The 17,013-nt window shown below is 38.4% G+C and overlaps 1 long non-coding RNA gene across 1 annotated transcript in view; it reads left to right on the top strand.

Annotated features, from left to right (window-relative positions):
- Window positions 1–14,811, top strand: part of LOC102986876 (uncharacterized) — a 35,164-nt gene extending 20,353 nt beyond the window's left edge. Inside the window, exon 5 of the long non-coding RNA XR_008615375.1 lies at window positions 13,781–14,811. This is a non-coding gene — a long non-coding RNA (uncharacterized lncRNA). The remainder of the gene's footprint in view (window positions 1–13,780) is intronic.
- Window positions 14,812–17,013: the final 2,202 nt, after the last annotated feature.

Genomic DNA, 17,013 nt, shown 5'->3' with positions numbered 1-17,013 from the left:
GTGGGATCTTCCCGGACCGGGGCACGAACCCGGGTCCCCTGCATCGGCAGGCGGACTCTCAACCACTGCGCCACCAGGGAAGCCCCGAGCTAAACTCTTTACGATAATTCATTTAATCTTCCTGATTTACTAGTGTGGTAGAGACTAACTAGTTGTTCATCAAAACATGGGCAAGTAAAAGGACTACATTTCCTGGCCTCCTTTGCAACCACGTTACTGTGTTCTGGCCAATGAAATACGGGCAGAAGTGATCAACACCACCTCCAAACCTGAGCCATGAAGCTTTCCCATGCAATTCTCCATGCTCTCTTCCCTCATCTATCAGAGGATCCAGCAGAATCGTTTTGCAAGGGGTTCTCTCTTTCTCCCCCTACCACCTGCAACCTCCATTGGATTGTGATTTGAGTCACAAATAAACTCGTTGTGTTAAGTCACTGAGATGTGACTGTTACAGCAGTTAGTGTACCCTGACTAAAACAAGGTTTGACAAGAACCCAGAGAAGGAAGAGAGAAATTGTTCACAGTGCCTGGCTCGTTATATACAATAAAAAGGGTGATTAACCTCATTAACTTAAGAAAGACGACGATTACTTTTATGGGAGATATTATGAGCAAATAGCTGTTAAAGTACTTAAGGTAAAGTGTGAAAACTGTGAGGATTTACATTCTGGTTTCCAAAGATTTTCATAGAAACCCTGGGGACACCTCAAGGAATGAAGGTACCATCCCTACAGTGTCTCGTACACTGTGCTGCTAAATCAAGTGAACACATTTCACTGTTTTATAAAGATATAATAACAAGTATGAATACATTTTTTATGCTGCATTGGGAATCCTTCCTCCATCTTGATATTTTTCTCTTGTTTATTCAAATCCAAGAGCTGAAATGTGGGTTTTCAATTTCTCCCTCGAGTTAGCCTGTATATAATCAATAGCTTCCTTCACTCTAACACATTTTCTGAACATTGCAGTATTTAGCTGGAGCCATATTTTTATCTTAAGGAATTGAGTTTCTATAATTTGGTTTACCGTTGGCTTTTGAATGATCTAATGTCATATATTTTATTTATTTTATTTATTTTTGGCTGAGTTGGGTCTTTGTTGCTGCGCGGGGGCTTTCTCTACTTGCGGCGAGCGGGGGCTACTCTTCGTTGCGGTGCGTGGGCTTCTCATTGTGGTGGCTTCTCTTGTGGCGGAGCACGGGCTCTAGGCATGGGGGCTTCAGTAGTTGTGGCTCGCGGGCTCTAGAGCACAGGCTCAGTAGTTGTGGCACACGGGCTTAGTTGCTCCGCGGCATGTGGATCTTCCCAGGCCAGGGCTTGAACCCCTGTCCCCTGCATTGGCAGGTGGATTCTTAACCACTGCGCAACCAGGGAAGCCCTCGTGTCATATTTTCGATCTAGCAACTTTTTGCTGTGTTTTCTCTCTTTTTTATGCTTATTTGCAAAGTTGATTCCTATGGAATTGCACGGATAGCTACTTAGGCTTTTAGCTTCACATTTTCTCCTCAGATGCAGATGAATTATTTCTTCTTGACTTTGGTGAATCAGAATATTAGCACAGCTTCCCAAGACTATTTGCTGCTATTACCCTTAATCATGCTCCTTCTCTGAATCTTATGTTTTCAAAACATTTAGGAGCTGGGCAATTGGTTTTGAAGCCTTGATAAGTGTTCACGGAAGCTATGTGGCTTAGCGGAGACAAACAGGCTTTGTATTCAGACAGACCTGATTTCCAGTACTGGCATAGCTACCAACTATCTACATATGACACTGGTCAGTTATTCACTTCTTAGGAGTCACAACTAAAGGTGGTAAAACCCACTTTGCAAAGATAAATGGGATATATAGGCCGATTTCTTTTTTTGCTTTCTGTTTTTTTTGGCCATGCGGCATGGCGTGCTGGATCTTAGTTTCCCCACCAGGTATTGAACCCACGCCCCCTGCGGTGGAAGGGCAGATTCTTAACCACTGGACCACCAGGGAAGTCCCTGATTTCATTTTTTTTAATATGGATACAAAAATCTTAAAATACTAGCAAACCAAACCCAGAATGTACATTATAACCATGTATTTATATCAGGAATACGTTTGGTGTAGTATTTTTAAAAATCAAAATGTAACTTATACCTTAACCGATGGATGGGATAAACACATTTCGTCATTTCAATAGAAGCAGAAAAAATTTTAATAAAATTCAACATCCATTCATAAAACCGAAAACCTTACCAAACTGGGACTAGAATTTATTTTTTTCTGTTTTTTGGCTGCATCGGGTCTTCGTTGTGGTGTGCAGGCTTCTCTCCAGTTGTGGCGTGCGGATTTTCTCTCTCTAGTTGTGGCACGCAGGCTTCAGAGCACGTGGGCTCTGTAGTTTGCAGCACGTGGGCTCTCTTGTTGAGGCGTGCGAGCTCAGTAGTTGTGGCTCACAAGCTTAGTTGCCCTTCGGCATGTGGGATCCTAGTTCCCTGACCAAGGATTGAACCCACGCACCCTGCATTGGAAGGCGGATTCTTAACCACTGGACCAGCAGGGAAGTCCCTAGAAGAGAACCTCTTAAGCTGATAAAGGATATCTATTTTTTTAAAAACTTATGCTTTAGGAAGGAAAAGCTGTATTAAATTGATAAAGGATAACTTTTTAAAGTATATAATACTTAATGTTTAAAAGATGAAAAATTTTCCTTTGAAATCAAGAATAAAAGACTTATTTTATTCACCATTGTCCTGGAGGTCCTAGCCAGCACAGTAAAGCAAGAAAGAAATATAAATAAAGGTGTTAAGGATTGGAAAGGAATAAAGGAAATCCAAAAACAACTAATTTTTTTTTTTTATGTTGGGGGTTGGAGTTTATTAATTTATTTATTTTTGCTGTCTTGGGTCTTCGTTTCTGTGCGAGGGCTTTCTCTAGTTGTGGCAAGCGGGGGCCACTCTTCATCGCGGTGTGCGGGCCTCTCACTATCGCGGCCTCTCTTGTTGTGGAGCACAGGCTCCAGACGCGCATGCTCAGTAGTTGTGGCTTACGGACCTAGTTGCTCTGCGGCATGTGGGATCCTCCCAGACCAGGGCTCGAACCCTTGTCCCCTGCATTAGCAGGCAGATTCTCAACCACTGCGCCACCAGGGAAGCCCCGAAAAACAACTACATTTAAATTATTAGACTTAATAAGAGCTTAGAAAATTTATTGCATACAAGACTAATTATAAAAATCAATTGTATTTTTATATACCAGCCACAAATAGTTTTTAAAAGTATCTGAAATGGACAACTCATAATAGCATTAAACATAACAAGTACCTAGTAATAATCTAACAAAAGATGTATCTGTCTCTAGAGACAAGACCAAAACTTTATTCAGAGACATTAAAGAAGACATAATAGAGAAATATTCCATGTTCAGACTGTCTTTCACCCCACTTCTTAATGCTCTGAATATAATACCCTTTCTGAAACCCAAGTCCTGGTGCTTCAGAAACCTTCCTGTCTCCAGCTCTTTGTTGCTGTAAACAAATGTCTGTATAAGAAGGAAGAACTAAAACTCTACACAGAAATAGCTAATAGTCTCAACACTCTTGTGTCCAATCCTGCACACAAACTTTACTGTCACCAGCTCTGATGACAAGGGACACTCTACTGGGACTACATGGTACACCCTGACCTTTGAGAGTTCTGGGGAAGCCCAGCACATCTCCAAACAGAAGAAAAGTCAGCATTTATAGATGGGTTCACTCTATCCAAATCACATTCCTTCTTTTGATCCTTAGTACAAGCCTATGGGGAACAGTTTTGTATTACCCCCATTTCATATGTGAGAAAGCTGAGGCTCCTCAAGGTTAATGACAACCAAAACTAGTCAACTATAAAGCTGGGACTCAAATCCAGGGCTTTTTTTTTTTTTTTTTTTTTTTTTTTTTTTTTTTTTTGCGGTACGCGGTCCTCTCACGGCTGTGGCCTCTCCCTTTGCGGGGCACAGGCTCCGGACGCACAGGCTCAGCGGCGGCGCAGCAGCTATGGCTCACGAGCCCAGCCGCTCCGCGGCATGTGGGATCTTCCCGGACCGGGGCACGAGCCCGTGTCCCCTGCATCGGCAGGCGGACTCTCAACCACTGCGCCACCAGGTAAGCCCGACACAGCATATTTTTGAGAGAAACCCTGTCCTACCACTTTTTCAGGGCAAATACAATGTCTTACAGATTCTTGAGTCTTTTGCCTGGGCAAATCTTTTCCCGATGCCTCTCTTCTCAAACAATTGAGTTTCTAAAGGCATTATATTTTTACATCTTAGAAGGAAAACAAAGGAGAGAAAGGAGAGAGAAAAGTAGGCACTTTAAAATACTTGCTTCACAAATTGGCGTTGATTTTTTTTTTAATTGAAGTATAGTTGATTTACAATGTTGTGTTAGTTCCCCGACCAGGGATCGAACTCGTGATATATATTCTTTTCCCTTATAGTTTATTATAAAATATTGAATATAGTTTCTTGTGCTGTACAATAGGTCCTTGTTGGTTATATATTTTATGTATAGTAGTGTATGTCTGTTAATCCCAGTCTCCTAATTTATCCCTCCCTCTCTGGCAGTTAAATTTTATAGTCAAGCCAAAACTTTCTTTCCCTTACCTGTGACATGAGATAATAGATTTACATCTCTTTCTCAGACTTTTTAGGATTAAATAAAGTAAAAAATGGAAAGGGCTTAGCACAGTGCCTAGCACATAGTATGTGCTTAGTAAATGTTGTTGGCATTTATTGTTATTGGCAGCTACTATACCACCAGAAGATAATCCCACAGGCTTTACAACCAGAGTATTGCCCAGATCAAGGCAGAGGAAGCACGACACCAGACTAACTGCAGCCTCTTTTTGCCAGGTCTTTTGTGCTATTCTTAAAGAGACATCCTTTCCCTAGAGAGCTGCACAGGGGAGGAAGACCCCTGGAAACTAAGTGTTTTTGGTTCTCAACATGTGATTCACAGGGAAGCTATATTGTTTAAGACATCTCCTTTGTTCATTCTTTTATTTTTTACTCAATGGACCTTTATTGAAGAGCCAGCTATGTACCAGGTGCTATGCTAGTCACTGAGAATGGAGAGAAATACATCATAAAATAGCGTTGTAGAGGGAACTCTGGGGCGATCATCTCAGGTGCAAAGCTCTGGAGGTCCAGGACTGTTCGTTTGGAGGAAGAGGGGGCAGACTGCCAGTTATGGTGGGAAATGTATGAGCTTGACATCAGAGGGATCAAGGTTTGAATCAAGGTGCTTCTTACTTTCTGTGTGAACTAGAACAAATTCTTCATATCTCTAAACCCCCATTTCTTCATCTGTTAAATGGGAACTAAATACTTACCATGAAGGGTTATTATAAAGATTCAGTGGTGTCATGTAAATGATATGCTTGGCCTTTAGTGGCTCCCCCTTCTCATGAAATTGATCGGCCCTCGGCCCCTCCAACCTCTCCCCTCCAACCTCTCCCCTCCAAATTGCATTTTTCTTTGTTGTGGTTTCTTTTTCCCTTTAAACCTGACTTGAATTTGCTGTAAAACTGCTCTCCAACAAATAATAATAATAAAATAAATGGAGAAGTGAGTGGGACACACAGTGTACTTTGCCCCCAACCAGGAAGCCACCCTCCAACTTCTCTTCCCACACAACCATCATTGTTTCAAGAACAAACTACTGGGTCTCAAAGGCCAGTCATCCTTAATTGCCAAGCATTTCAGGCCATCTCTGATTAGTACATCAAAAGGAGCCCATTGCGTGTAGGTGGACTATTTCCACATTGCTCTTTATCCCTCAGTAACTGGTCAGACTATTAAGAAGGGAAAAGGATCTTGAAAGGTTGTTGACTCTAGAAGAATGCTGAGTATGTCATCCTGGGCTCTTGATGCATCAGGACAAATATCCTTTGTTCTCTCCTGGATAGTGAGTGATGCCATAGCTTCTTGGTTTCTAGTTGAACCCTGCTCTAAACACTGAAAAGTTGTTTTTTTCATTTATTTACTTCATCATTTATTCATTCATTCACTCACTAGACATTTATTGACCACCAACTATGTACCAGGCCTGTGCTAGATCTTGGGGATATATCAATGAAAAAGACAGACAGACTAGACCAGGGTAGATAGACCAAAAAACCAAAAATCATGACATCAAATAAATTAACAAGAAAATTGTGATAGATAATTACTGCGAAAGAACTAAACAGGTAATGTATAAAAGAGTAAATAAGTAGAGAGGGGAAACAGAGTGGTCAGAATGGGCCTATTTAAATTGAGCCCTGGGACTTCCCTGGTGGTCCAGTGGTTAAGAATCCGCCTTCCAATGCAGGGGACACGGGTTCGATCCCTAGTTGGGCAACTAAGATCTCACATGTCACGGGGCAACTAAGCCCATGCGCTCTAGAGCTCGCACGCCATGACTAGAGAGAAGCCCGCAAGCCGCAACAAAGAGTCCGCGCACCAAAATGGAAGATCCCGTGTGCTGCAAGTAGGACCTGATGCAGCCAAATAAATAAATATTTTAAAATAAAAATAAATAAATTGAGCCCTGAGGTGCCAATATGAGAAAAGCCAGGAAGAAGCTTTCTCAGCAGAGGGAACAGTAAGTGGAAAGGTCTCTGAGAGGGGGCAGAGCTTGGTATGTTTAGAGAAATTAAAGGATTATGAAATGAAGACTAAATAGGGTTTTATAAGCTAGGACTATGGATTTTACTTTAAGTGTAATTTACTAACTATTCAACAAACACTGGGTGCCTAACCTGTGCCAGGCATTGTTCTAGGCTCTGGACATGCAACACTGAAAGTAACTCTTGAAAGTTACATTCGAGTGTGGGAGACAAGGAGTAAACCAAATAAATAAAATAGCATTTTTAGATAGTGCTAAGGAGAATATTTTAATAAACTAAGAAAAGGAGTTACATGTAGGGTTGCAATTTTAGATAAGGGTGGCCAGATAAGGCCACACTGAAAAAATTACATTTATGTAAAGATTTGAAGTGTCCATGTGCTGTCCAGGGGCAGAGCCCAATATTTAGAGGTCAAGGAAGATGAAGAGCACCAGGAAAGGGGAATGACAAAAGTATCTGGAATAGTAAGAGAAAAATCAGGCAATTGTCCTGGAAGCTAGAAAACGTTTCAGGGAGGAGAGAGATCAACAGTGTAAAATGCTGCAGATAGTAAATAAAGATAAGAACTGAGACACAATCATTGGATTTAGCAATGTGGAGGTGGAGGTCATGGTGACCTTGAAAGATCAGTTTCACTGCTATAGTGGAAGCAAAACCCCAGTAGGAGTATGTTCAGAGAGCATTGGAGTAAGGGAACTGGAGACCTTGAAAATAAAGACACTTTCAAGGAGTTTTGCCATAAGGAAAGGGATGAAATTAGGTGGTAGCCACAGGAGAAGTTAGGTCAAAATAGAGTTTTTCCTCCAACTTTTAAAAATGTTCATTTACATTTTTGTAAATGTAAAAAGTTGAAAGAATAGCACCATACCCATATATTCTTCACCTAGTTGTAGCAATTGTTGACATTTTGCCATATTTGCTTTCTCTCTAGAGAGAAGGGTTTCTTTAAAGCTTTTTTCAAACTGTGAAATATAATGCACATAGAGAAAAGTCCACAAAACAAAATGTATAACTCAATGAATGATCACAAAGCTAACACCCATGTAACCAACCCCAATATCAAGAACTAGTACACTGCCTGCATCCCCTCAGCCCCCTTGTGCCCACTCCCTCCCATCAAAAGGTAACCACCATCCTGAATTTTCATAGTCATAACTTCTTGCTTTTCCTTCTAGTTTTACTACATAAGTGAATTTCTAAACACTGTAGTTTCATCTTTTGCTTGATTTTGAGCTTTAAGAATGGAATAATACATACAGCGATATTTTGTATATCTAACTTCTTTAGCTCATATGTTGTGGGTTTATTTCTCCATTGTATAGTATTCTGTTATAAAAATATGCCACCATTTATTATTCATTGTACTGTTCATGGTCATGTTGATTGTTTCCAGTTTTTCACTCATACGAATAATGCTGAATGCTGCTGTGAATGTGCTTGTATATGTATCTTGGTGCACATGTAAATGCATTTCTATTGGGTATATTCCTAGGAGTAGAATTGCCGGGTCATAGGTATATATACATGCAACTTCCACAGCGAATACCAAAGAGTTTCCTCATTGGTTGTACCAATTTACATTCTCATCAGCAATGTTTGAAAAGATGTTGCTCCACATCCTTTTCCTTCTTTTTCTTTTTATGCTTGCCATCTTAGTAAATACGTTGTGGTATATCATTGTGTAATTAACATTCCCCTGAGTACTGATGTTCTTTGATCATTTGGATATCATCTTTTGTGACATGCCTTTGAAGATTTTTGCCCATCTATAAATTTGAGTTGTTTGACTTCTATTGGTTTGTAGGTGTTTTTCCTATATACTAGATATAAGTCCTTGTAGATTATATGTGTTGCACACCTTCTCTCAGTCTGTGCTTTGCCTTTTCATTTTCTTAATGCTGTCTCTATATGAATAGAACTTCTTCATTTAATGTAGTTAACTGATCAGTCTTTCTGTATTGTGCTTTTTTGGGTTCTGTTTAGGAACTTTTCATCTATCTCAAGGTAGATATTCCCTGATGTAATCTCCTAGAAGTTGTATTGTTCCACTTTCCACATTTAGGGTTATAATCTACCTGGTGTTGAGTTTTGTATATTGTCTTTCCTTTTTTTTAGTATATGGATATCTAATTGACCCAGTACCATTTATTGAAAGACCATCCTTTCCTCACTGTTTTGAAGTTCCACCTCTATGATAAATCATATGTTAATGCGGCAGTTCATTCCTAAACTTCGTGTTTTATTCCATTGGTCTATTTTCTTGCCTTGCCATTACCATACTGACTTAATTACTATAGCTTTATAATAAATCTTGATATCGATGAAGCAGTTAGTCCTACCTTGTTCTTTTTCAAAAGTGTCTTGGCTACTATTGGACCTTCCATGTGCCTATAAATTTTAGAATCACCTTATGGAGTTTCATAAACAAAACAAAAGTCTTCTTGGGATCTGGACTGGAATTGCAATGCATCTATAGATAATAGAATTGATATCTATAAAATAATCGAGTCTTCCAACCCATGAATATAGTATATCCTTCATTTCTTTTTTTAGTTCTTCTTTAATTTTTCTCAGTAAAGTTCATAGTTTTCTATGCAAAGATCTTGCACATTTTTTTGGTGTGAATTTATTCTAAGTATTATTTGAAACTTTAAAGATTTTAATTCCTGTTTGTTGTTGGTGCATAGAAATGCAATTGATTTGTATTTTGGCCTTTATACTGCAACCTTCTTAAACTCGTTTTTGTTTTTTTTTTTTGTGGTATGCGGGCCTCCCTCTGTTGTGGCCTCTCCCGTTGCGGAGCACAGGCTCCGGACGCGCAGGCTCAGCGGCCATGGCTCACGGGCCCAGCCGCTCCGCGGCATGTGGGATTCTCCCGGACCGGAGCACGAACCCGTGTCCCCTGAATCGGCAGGCGGACGCGCAACCACTGCGCCACCAGGGAAGCCCCCTTAAACTCGCTTTTTAATTCTAGTAATTTATCTGTATGTTCTTTTGGATTTTCTATGTCTATAGCCGTGTCATGTGTGAATAATGACAGTTTGTTTATTCCTTTTCTTCACTCTGAAATTACAAAATACCTCCTTATTTCTGTTAGTAATTTTAAAATGATAATGAAATCTTTGATTTATCTGGAATTTATTTTTGGTATACGGTATGAGGTATGGCTCCAAGCCAATTTTTTTTTCCCAGATGGATATCCTGATTTTTTATTTAACAGTTATTGAATAAGCCATCTTTCCCCAATAATTTGAAATGAGACCTTTATAATATATTAAATTCCTCTGTGTATTTGACTGTATTTTTTATGGTTTTTCCTCTGTTCACTGATCTCTTTCTGTCTTAGTTATTGTAACTTTAAATGTTTTAATATATGGTAGGAATTTTTTTAGAGTATTTATTGCTATTCTTTTAAATTTTATTTATATGAATTTGAGAATCAGCTTATCTACTTCCAAAAGAAAATTCTGTTAGGATTTTTATTAGGAGAGCTTTAAATTATACATTCTGTTTCTGATGTTGAGTCTTCCTACCCATGAAGAGGAGCTGCCTTTCTAATTGTTCTGTGTTCCTTAGTATTATAATATAGACCTTGTGCATTTCTCATAATTTATTCCTAGACATTTGTCTTTTTTGTTGATATTGTTAATGAAGATATTTACTGCATTATATTTTCAAACTGGTGATTGTTTGCTTGAAGTTTGCATGGTAGTTTTTCTGTGAGTTAATTTTGTAATCCAACCACTGAACTAAATTCTCTTTATGTCTGTAATAGTTATTCAGTTGATTCTCTGTTTTTCCCCAGGTAAGCAATTATATCATCTCTAAACAATATACAATTCATTTCCTTCTTTCTACTGTTTGTTTCTCTTCTTTTTTTTCCATTAAGGGGTTATAAGCAGGAGGGCTATCTAATCTGATTACAATATTAAAGATTACATTGTCTGCAAAAGCAGAACCAAGGAAACTTTTTTGGAGTCCAGTACAGTAATTCAGGTACGAAAAGATTGTGGTTTGGGCTAAGAGACTGACAGCAGAGATAGTCGGAAGTCAATAGACTGGAAATATATTTCGAAGGTAAAATATGTGGCAGAGAACAGGCTGATCATATTATGTTAAAGATTTGCAAACATCTTGGAAATCTTCAGAATATAAGAATCATAGTTAGTTAGAAAGGACCATAAATATAATCAAGTTTGTACTCTAATCCTATCTTTTCTTGGATTCACTCCAACTTCCCAGCCACCTCCAGTGATAGAGAGCTCCCTATCTCCCATGTCGTCCATTCCATTTACTCAATTTACTCCGCAAACCCTTCTCATCATCAGGTACTGGGTGGGGCCCTAAGAAACATGGGTAATCAAGATTCACTCCCCTCTCTGGGGGAACTCAGAGAAAAGGACAACTCTCTTAGAAAGTTTCTTTCCTGGCAGATTCTGCCTTCTAGTTTCCTGTCTAAATTCTCTTGTAGAACAAGGCTGATCTCTCTTCCTCTGCTGCTCACTCCCCAGATGTTTGTAAAGCTAATCATAGCCTTTTGGGGTTTCTTATCCCCTTTTTCTTTTTCTTTTTTTCTTTTCTTTTTTTTTTTTTTTTTTTTTTTTTTTACCTGATCTCACTCCAAGTTCCCTCTTTACCCTGGTCCAAATTTAAGAAACTTGAAACTTGTACTTTTGTGTTATTTTTCTGAAGAGTTATTATGTCATATCTTTACCTTTACTCCATAATTCAATACCTGGGGAATTAGTGTTCATTATATATAGTTAGATATTCTTGTTCATATTTTTTTTGTTTTGACTTAGTGTTTCCTTTTTTTAAACGGTCTTCATTAAGGAGTTAGTATGTGAAGTGTATAATTAGCTTTGGAAACAATAGACTAAAGAGCCATGTAATCAATTACCTTGCCAGGCTCAGCAAACACTAGCTGGTTACAACGATAAAAGCATTTATCCAGTGAAAAGACAGAATAAAATAATAATGCATATGGAAGGAAGCTAGCAAGTTGATTTGTGCTAAGTGAAATATAAATATATGATTTCTCCCAGATAAGCAAAGGTATAGAATCTGCTTTTATGGATACTATATAACATCCAGTCCAAATAATAAGAATTTTTTTTCCCCAGTAGCCCATTACTCTTCCAAAGTAGTTACATTAATTATGTGTTCACAATCCCCATCCAATTTAACAGTCAATATATTTAATGAACATGTTATCTTCTTGGCCAGGCATTTTTGTGTAACATTTGAATATAACTGTATTTACAGTATCAAAATTCTTAATGCAATTTGACATGTTTTCCCAAATGAGTTGCAGAGAAGTGACGGGGGGAAGGCAAGAAGTTGTTTTCTGTGAAGAGGGTGACTGACCTTGGTCAATTCAGAATGGAGACAGCTGTGAATTATAATGGGTTCCTCTGATAATTGTCATATTTAAACTAAACTGATGATATGGTAGCTCAGGGAATAATGCCTGGTGCTTTGCAAGTGTTGTGGGCAGTTTGCTTCCCTGCATGATGTAAGATAATTTTTTCTCCTTAAATCTTTTCTTTAAGCGTGGGTAACTTGAAATAGTGTAAATGGTTTTGCAGTCAGATATGTCCGACTTTGAATTCTGATATGAATCAGGACAATTCAATAGTGTTTTATTTTGCACGTTACTTAACTTTTCTAATTTGGTTTTTAAAAATTTAAATGGATTATAATATCTCCCTAATAAGGTTATTGTGAATTGAATTAATACAATGTGTGTGTATTATTGTCATTGTTCAATGTTCATATATATATAACCAACTAACAAAAACCCTTACTTAGTAGGTATTTAGTAATGTTAGAGGCCAAATTCCCCACCATGTGTTCCCTTTCTTTGCAATCCATTCATTTGCCTAAATTACTTCTCTCTTCTTTCATATCTGACATTTATTGGGTTAAGCTTTTTTGATTCTGCTTCTGAAATGCTTTTCAAATTGGTTTCACCACCTCCATTCTTTTTGGCAATGCCTTAGTTCAGGATACTATTGTCTTTAGCCTAGATTATTTCAGCAAGTTTTTAGCTAATGTTTTTCCCTCCCTCCAGTTCCCTTGGCACTTCCAATACATCATCCACACTGTCCAAAGATTCTCAAAACACAATTTTGACTATGGCAACTTCTCTTGCCTAAGTACTTTTAATGGCCAGTCTTTACTGCACAGATCTTGTCTTCTTCATCTTTCATCTCCGATATCAAACAGGGTGTTCTATGTTATCCACCCTCTTCCATTAGCTTCTTTAACTTTCTGTTATTGCATTAGGTTATAGCAAACTTTCTGAACAAAAAATGGCTTTTGAACATATAATATTTTATTTTTTTAATATTTATTTATTTATTTATTATTTATTTATTTTTGGCCGCACCGGGTCTTATTTGTGGCATGTGTATGGGATCTTAGTTCCCCAACCAGGGTTTGAACCCGGGCCCCCTGCATTGGGAGCATGGAGTCTTACCCACTGGACCACCGGGGAAGTCCCTGAACATATAATAAAGATGTTCAGCTTCACTTAGAATGAGAGATCTGAAAACTAAAACTAAGTAAGATATTATCTTTCATCAGTTGGGCAAAGATAAAGTTTGACAATACATTATTTTGGCTAGGGTATGGGGAACTATTCTCATACATTGTTGATGGGCGCATAAACTAGTACAATCTTTTTGGAGAATAATTTGACAATATGTATCAAAAATGACCGTAACTTTGACCCAGCATCCCATTTATCCTACAGAAATATACATACAAGATATATATGGAGAATATTCACTGCAGCATTGGAACAGCAACAGGTGGAGAATAACCAAAATGTCTATCAGCAGGGTGATGGTTATGTAAATTACAGTATATCCACAAAATGTAATTCTAAGGAGTCAAAAAGAATGATGCAATCTCTGTGCAATGAAATTTTTAAAATCTCTAAAATAAAATAAAAACCAAAATGCAGAGCAGTATATGTAGGATGCTATCATTTGTATAAAATTTTAAAAGATACATATGCATGTATATTAAGTATTAAAACATCTCTGGAGTAACATACAAAGGATTGAAAAGAGTGATAGCCTCCAAGGAGGTGAACTAGGAGAGACTTACGCTGTATGTTCTTCACTACTGTTTGAATTTTTTTTTCACCAGGCACATATATTATTTTTCAAAAAAACCCAGAGCAATGGCTAAACAAATCATGGCAGATCACCTTGATGATATATGAGTCTGGTACTGTGCTGAATTCAAAACAGTCCTATGAGATGGCATTGTTCATCTCTAACAAAAAGCTAAACTGATGATGGATGAGATGGAATGTCTGGACAAGGTCCCCATGTCATTAAGAAGCAGAAGGGATATAAGCCTGGCCCTACCTGGCACCAACTCCCTGCAGCCTGCCTCGGAAGTACCTAAACTGTGAAAAATACCCCATTTTATTCTAAGTATGACTCTGCATGTCTGTGCTGTTTTTTCACTAGATTGGAAGCTTCTTGAAAGCAAGAGCCATTCATCAGTTTATCATCAACTACTATCACAATGGCTGTGGTGTGGTAAATGCTCAGTAAAAGTTTGTTGACATCAACAGATGATTTTCTTTTAGCAACCAGATATTTTTGAGATGTAAATGCTAGAACCTGCCATCTTTTCTAAAAGGTAGAATATTTTGTTTTTATTTTTTAATTATTTTCGGCTGCACCGCACAACTTGAGGGATCTTGGATCCCCAACCAGTTATTGAATCCGGGCCACGGCACTGAAAGCACCAAGTCCTAACCACTGGACCACTAGGGAACTCCCAAGCTAGATTATTTTAATTTCTGTCTTCATTGTACCAAGCAATTTAAAATGGAAAAAATTGGGCTTCCCTAGTGGCACAGTGGTTAAGAATCCACCTGCCAAAGCAGGGGACACGGGTTTGAGCCCTGGTCCGGGAAGATCCCACATTCTGCAGAGCAACTAAGCCTGTGTGCCATAACTACTGAGCCTGTGCTCTAGAGCCTGCGAGCCACAACTACTGAGCCCATGTGCCACAACTACTGAAGCCCACGTGCCTAGAGCCCATGCTCTGCAACAAGAGAATCCACCACAATGAGAAGCCCGTGCACTGCAAGGAAGAGTAATCCCTGCTCGCCACAATTAGAGGAAGCCACGCACAGCAACGAAGAACCAAAGCAGCCAAAAATAAATAAATAAATAAAATAAATTTATTAAAAAAATATAAAGGAAAAAATGGAATCTTGATGGTAAACACTATAGCCACAGAATTCAGGAGCAAGCTATTCTCTTTGATGTTTGGTTTTCTAATGCATAAGAGAATAGTACAAAACATTCTAAAAACACGTGTCTCTCCACATAGCTGACAGGGGCAAGTGTGAGACTGACCTTGTGGATTATCCTGTGAAACATTTCACTCGATGCCTTTTGTTGCTAGCTCCGTTTGGACTGCTCAGAGCAGGAGTCGTTGGCCCCAAGCCTGTTTATGTCTGGAGGAACTCTGCCTCATGTCAGAGGATTTCTGGCCCTACCAGCTCTAGTGACCTGCCTCTGAGATGTACAAACACTACACTCATTGCAGAGCTTCCAGACTTTGGCAAACTGGTATTTAGACTCTCCAGAGCAATCAGCAACTCCTAAAAGTCATTTGTTCAAAGCCAAACTGAAAGTTACTAGACATTTTCCAAAATAGTACTTAAAGCAATGCTTAGTTCACTGAATCTGAATTTATTGGTCTCCTCTAATTTCCCATCTTTTCTGGAGGTGTGAGTCAACCAATGGTGAACAAGGGTGAGGGGCTGGGATGTGGTTTGGGTCTATCAAACTGGGACTTAAAACTTGGGCTTATCAACTTAGAATCTCAGAGAATTCCTTTTCCAGCATCACCTGGGCAAAGCAGAAAGGTAATAAAAATAGCACAGACTGAAAGCAGGCTGACCAGAGTTTGAAACTTGGTTCTGTCAACAACCGGTCATGTGACCTTGGGCAGATTACTTAACTTCTTTGAGGTTCTGTGTCCTCATTGTGCAATGTTGTGGTAAGAATTTGATAGATCATCATCAGCATACTTCCAGGTGTGTTTTAGGTGCTCATAAGTCTTGCTGAGCAACATGAGTTGAATAACATACTTAAGATGACTGGCATATAGAGGAGTTTAATAAATATTAATTCCCTCCCTACTCTCTACCCTCTCACTTTCAGTTCAGGCTATATGTTGCCCTTTGGTGAATTTTTCCCCTTCAAGATTGCTCCCAAAGGTCATCAAAGACTATTTTTAACCAGAGAAAAAAAATAAGGCACAAAGGGAGCATGCAGTGGAAATGTATTCACTTTAGCTTCCAAGCCCCTAAGGGATGACCTTGTTTTTCTATTTGTTTGATCAAGAATAAACCTGTCCAATGCTGTTGAGCAGAGAAAATTTTTAATTTTAGTTTTTAAAACTGTTTATAGTGTTGCAAAATAGATTAGAAACTACAAATAGAGAGCGGCCATCGCCAAATCATGCATTAGAATCCTCTTACACTTTTATTACAAAGGCACCATGGATCAGTAGCTTAGCACATAGCTTTAATCTCTGACCAACCTAGATTAGAGTCCAAACTCTGTCACTTATTTTCCTTGTAAGCTTGGGCAATTTACTTAACCAGTCTGAGCCTCAATGTGCTTATCTGTAAAATGTGGCTAATAAGAGTATCCACCTCATAACAGCACTATTTACAATAGCCAAGACATGGAAGCAACCAAAATGTACATCGACAGATGAGTGGATAAAGAGGATGTGGTATATATATATATATATACACACACATACGCAATGGAATATCATGGAATATTACTCAGCCATAAAAAAGAATGAAATAATGCCATTTGCAGCAACATGGATGGACCTAGAGATTATCATACTAAGTGAAGTAAATCAGACAAAGACAAATACCATATGATATCACGTATATACGGAATCTTAAAAAATGATACAAATGAACTTATTTACAAAACAGAAATAGACTCACAGCCATAGAAAACAAATTTATAGTTACCAAAGGGGAAAGTTAGGGAGATGGGAGAGAAAGGGATAAATTAGGAGTTTGAGATTAACATATACACACCACTTTATATAAAATATATAAACAACAAGGACCTACTTTATAGCATAGGGACCTACTGTATAGTTATTCAATATCTTGTAATAACCTAAAATGAAAAAGAATCTGAAAAAGAATATGTATTATATATGTATATTCATATAACTGAATCACTTTGCTGTACACCTGAAACTAACACAACATCATAAATCAACTATACTTCAATTTAAAAAAGAAAAGGGTATCCACCTCATGAGTTTTGTAAGGATTGAATTAAATAATTACTATGCTTACAATGGTGCCTGGC

The sequence above is a fragment of the Physeter macrocephalus genome, chromosome 16 (genome assembly GCF_002837175.3).
Source record: "Physeter macrocephalus isolate SW-GA chromosome 16, ASM283717v5, whole genome shotgun sequence".
In the NCBI taxonomy this organism is placed as follows: domain Eukaryota; kingdom Metazoa; phylum Chordata; class Mammalia; order Artiodactyla; family Physeteridae; genus Physeter; species Physeter macrocephalus.
This window is presented reverse-complemented; position numbering and strand designations above follow the sequence as displayed.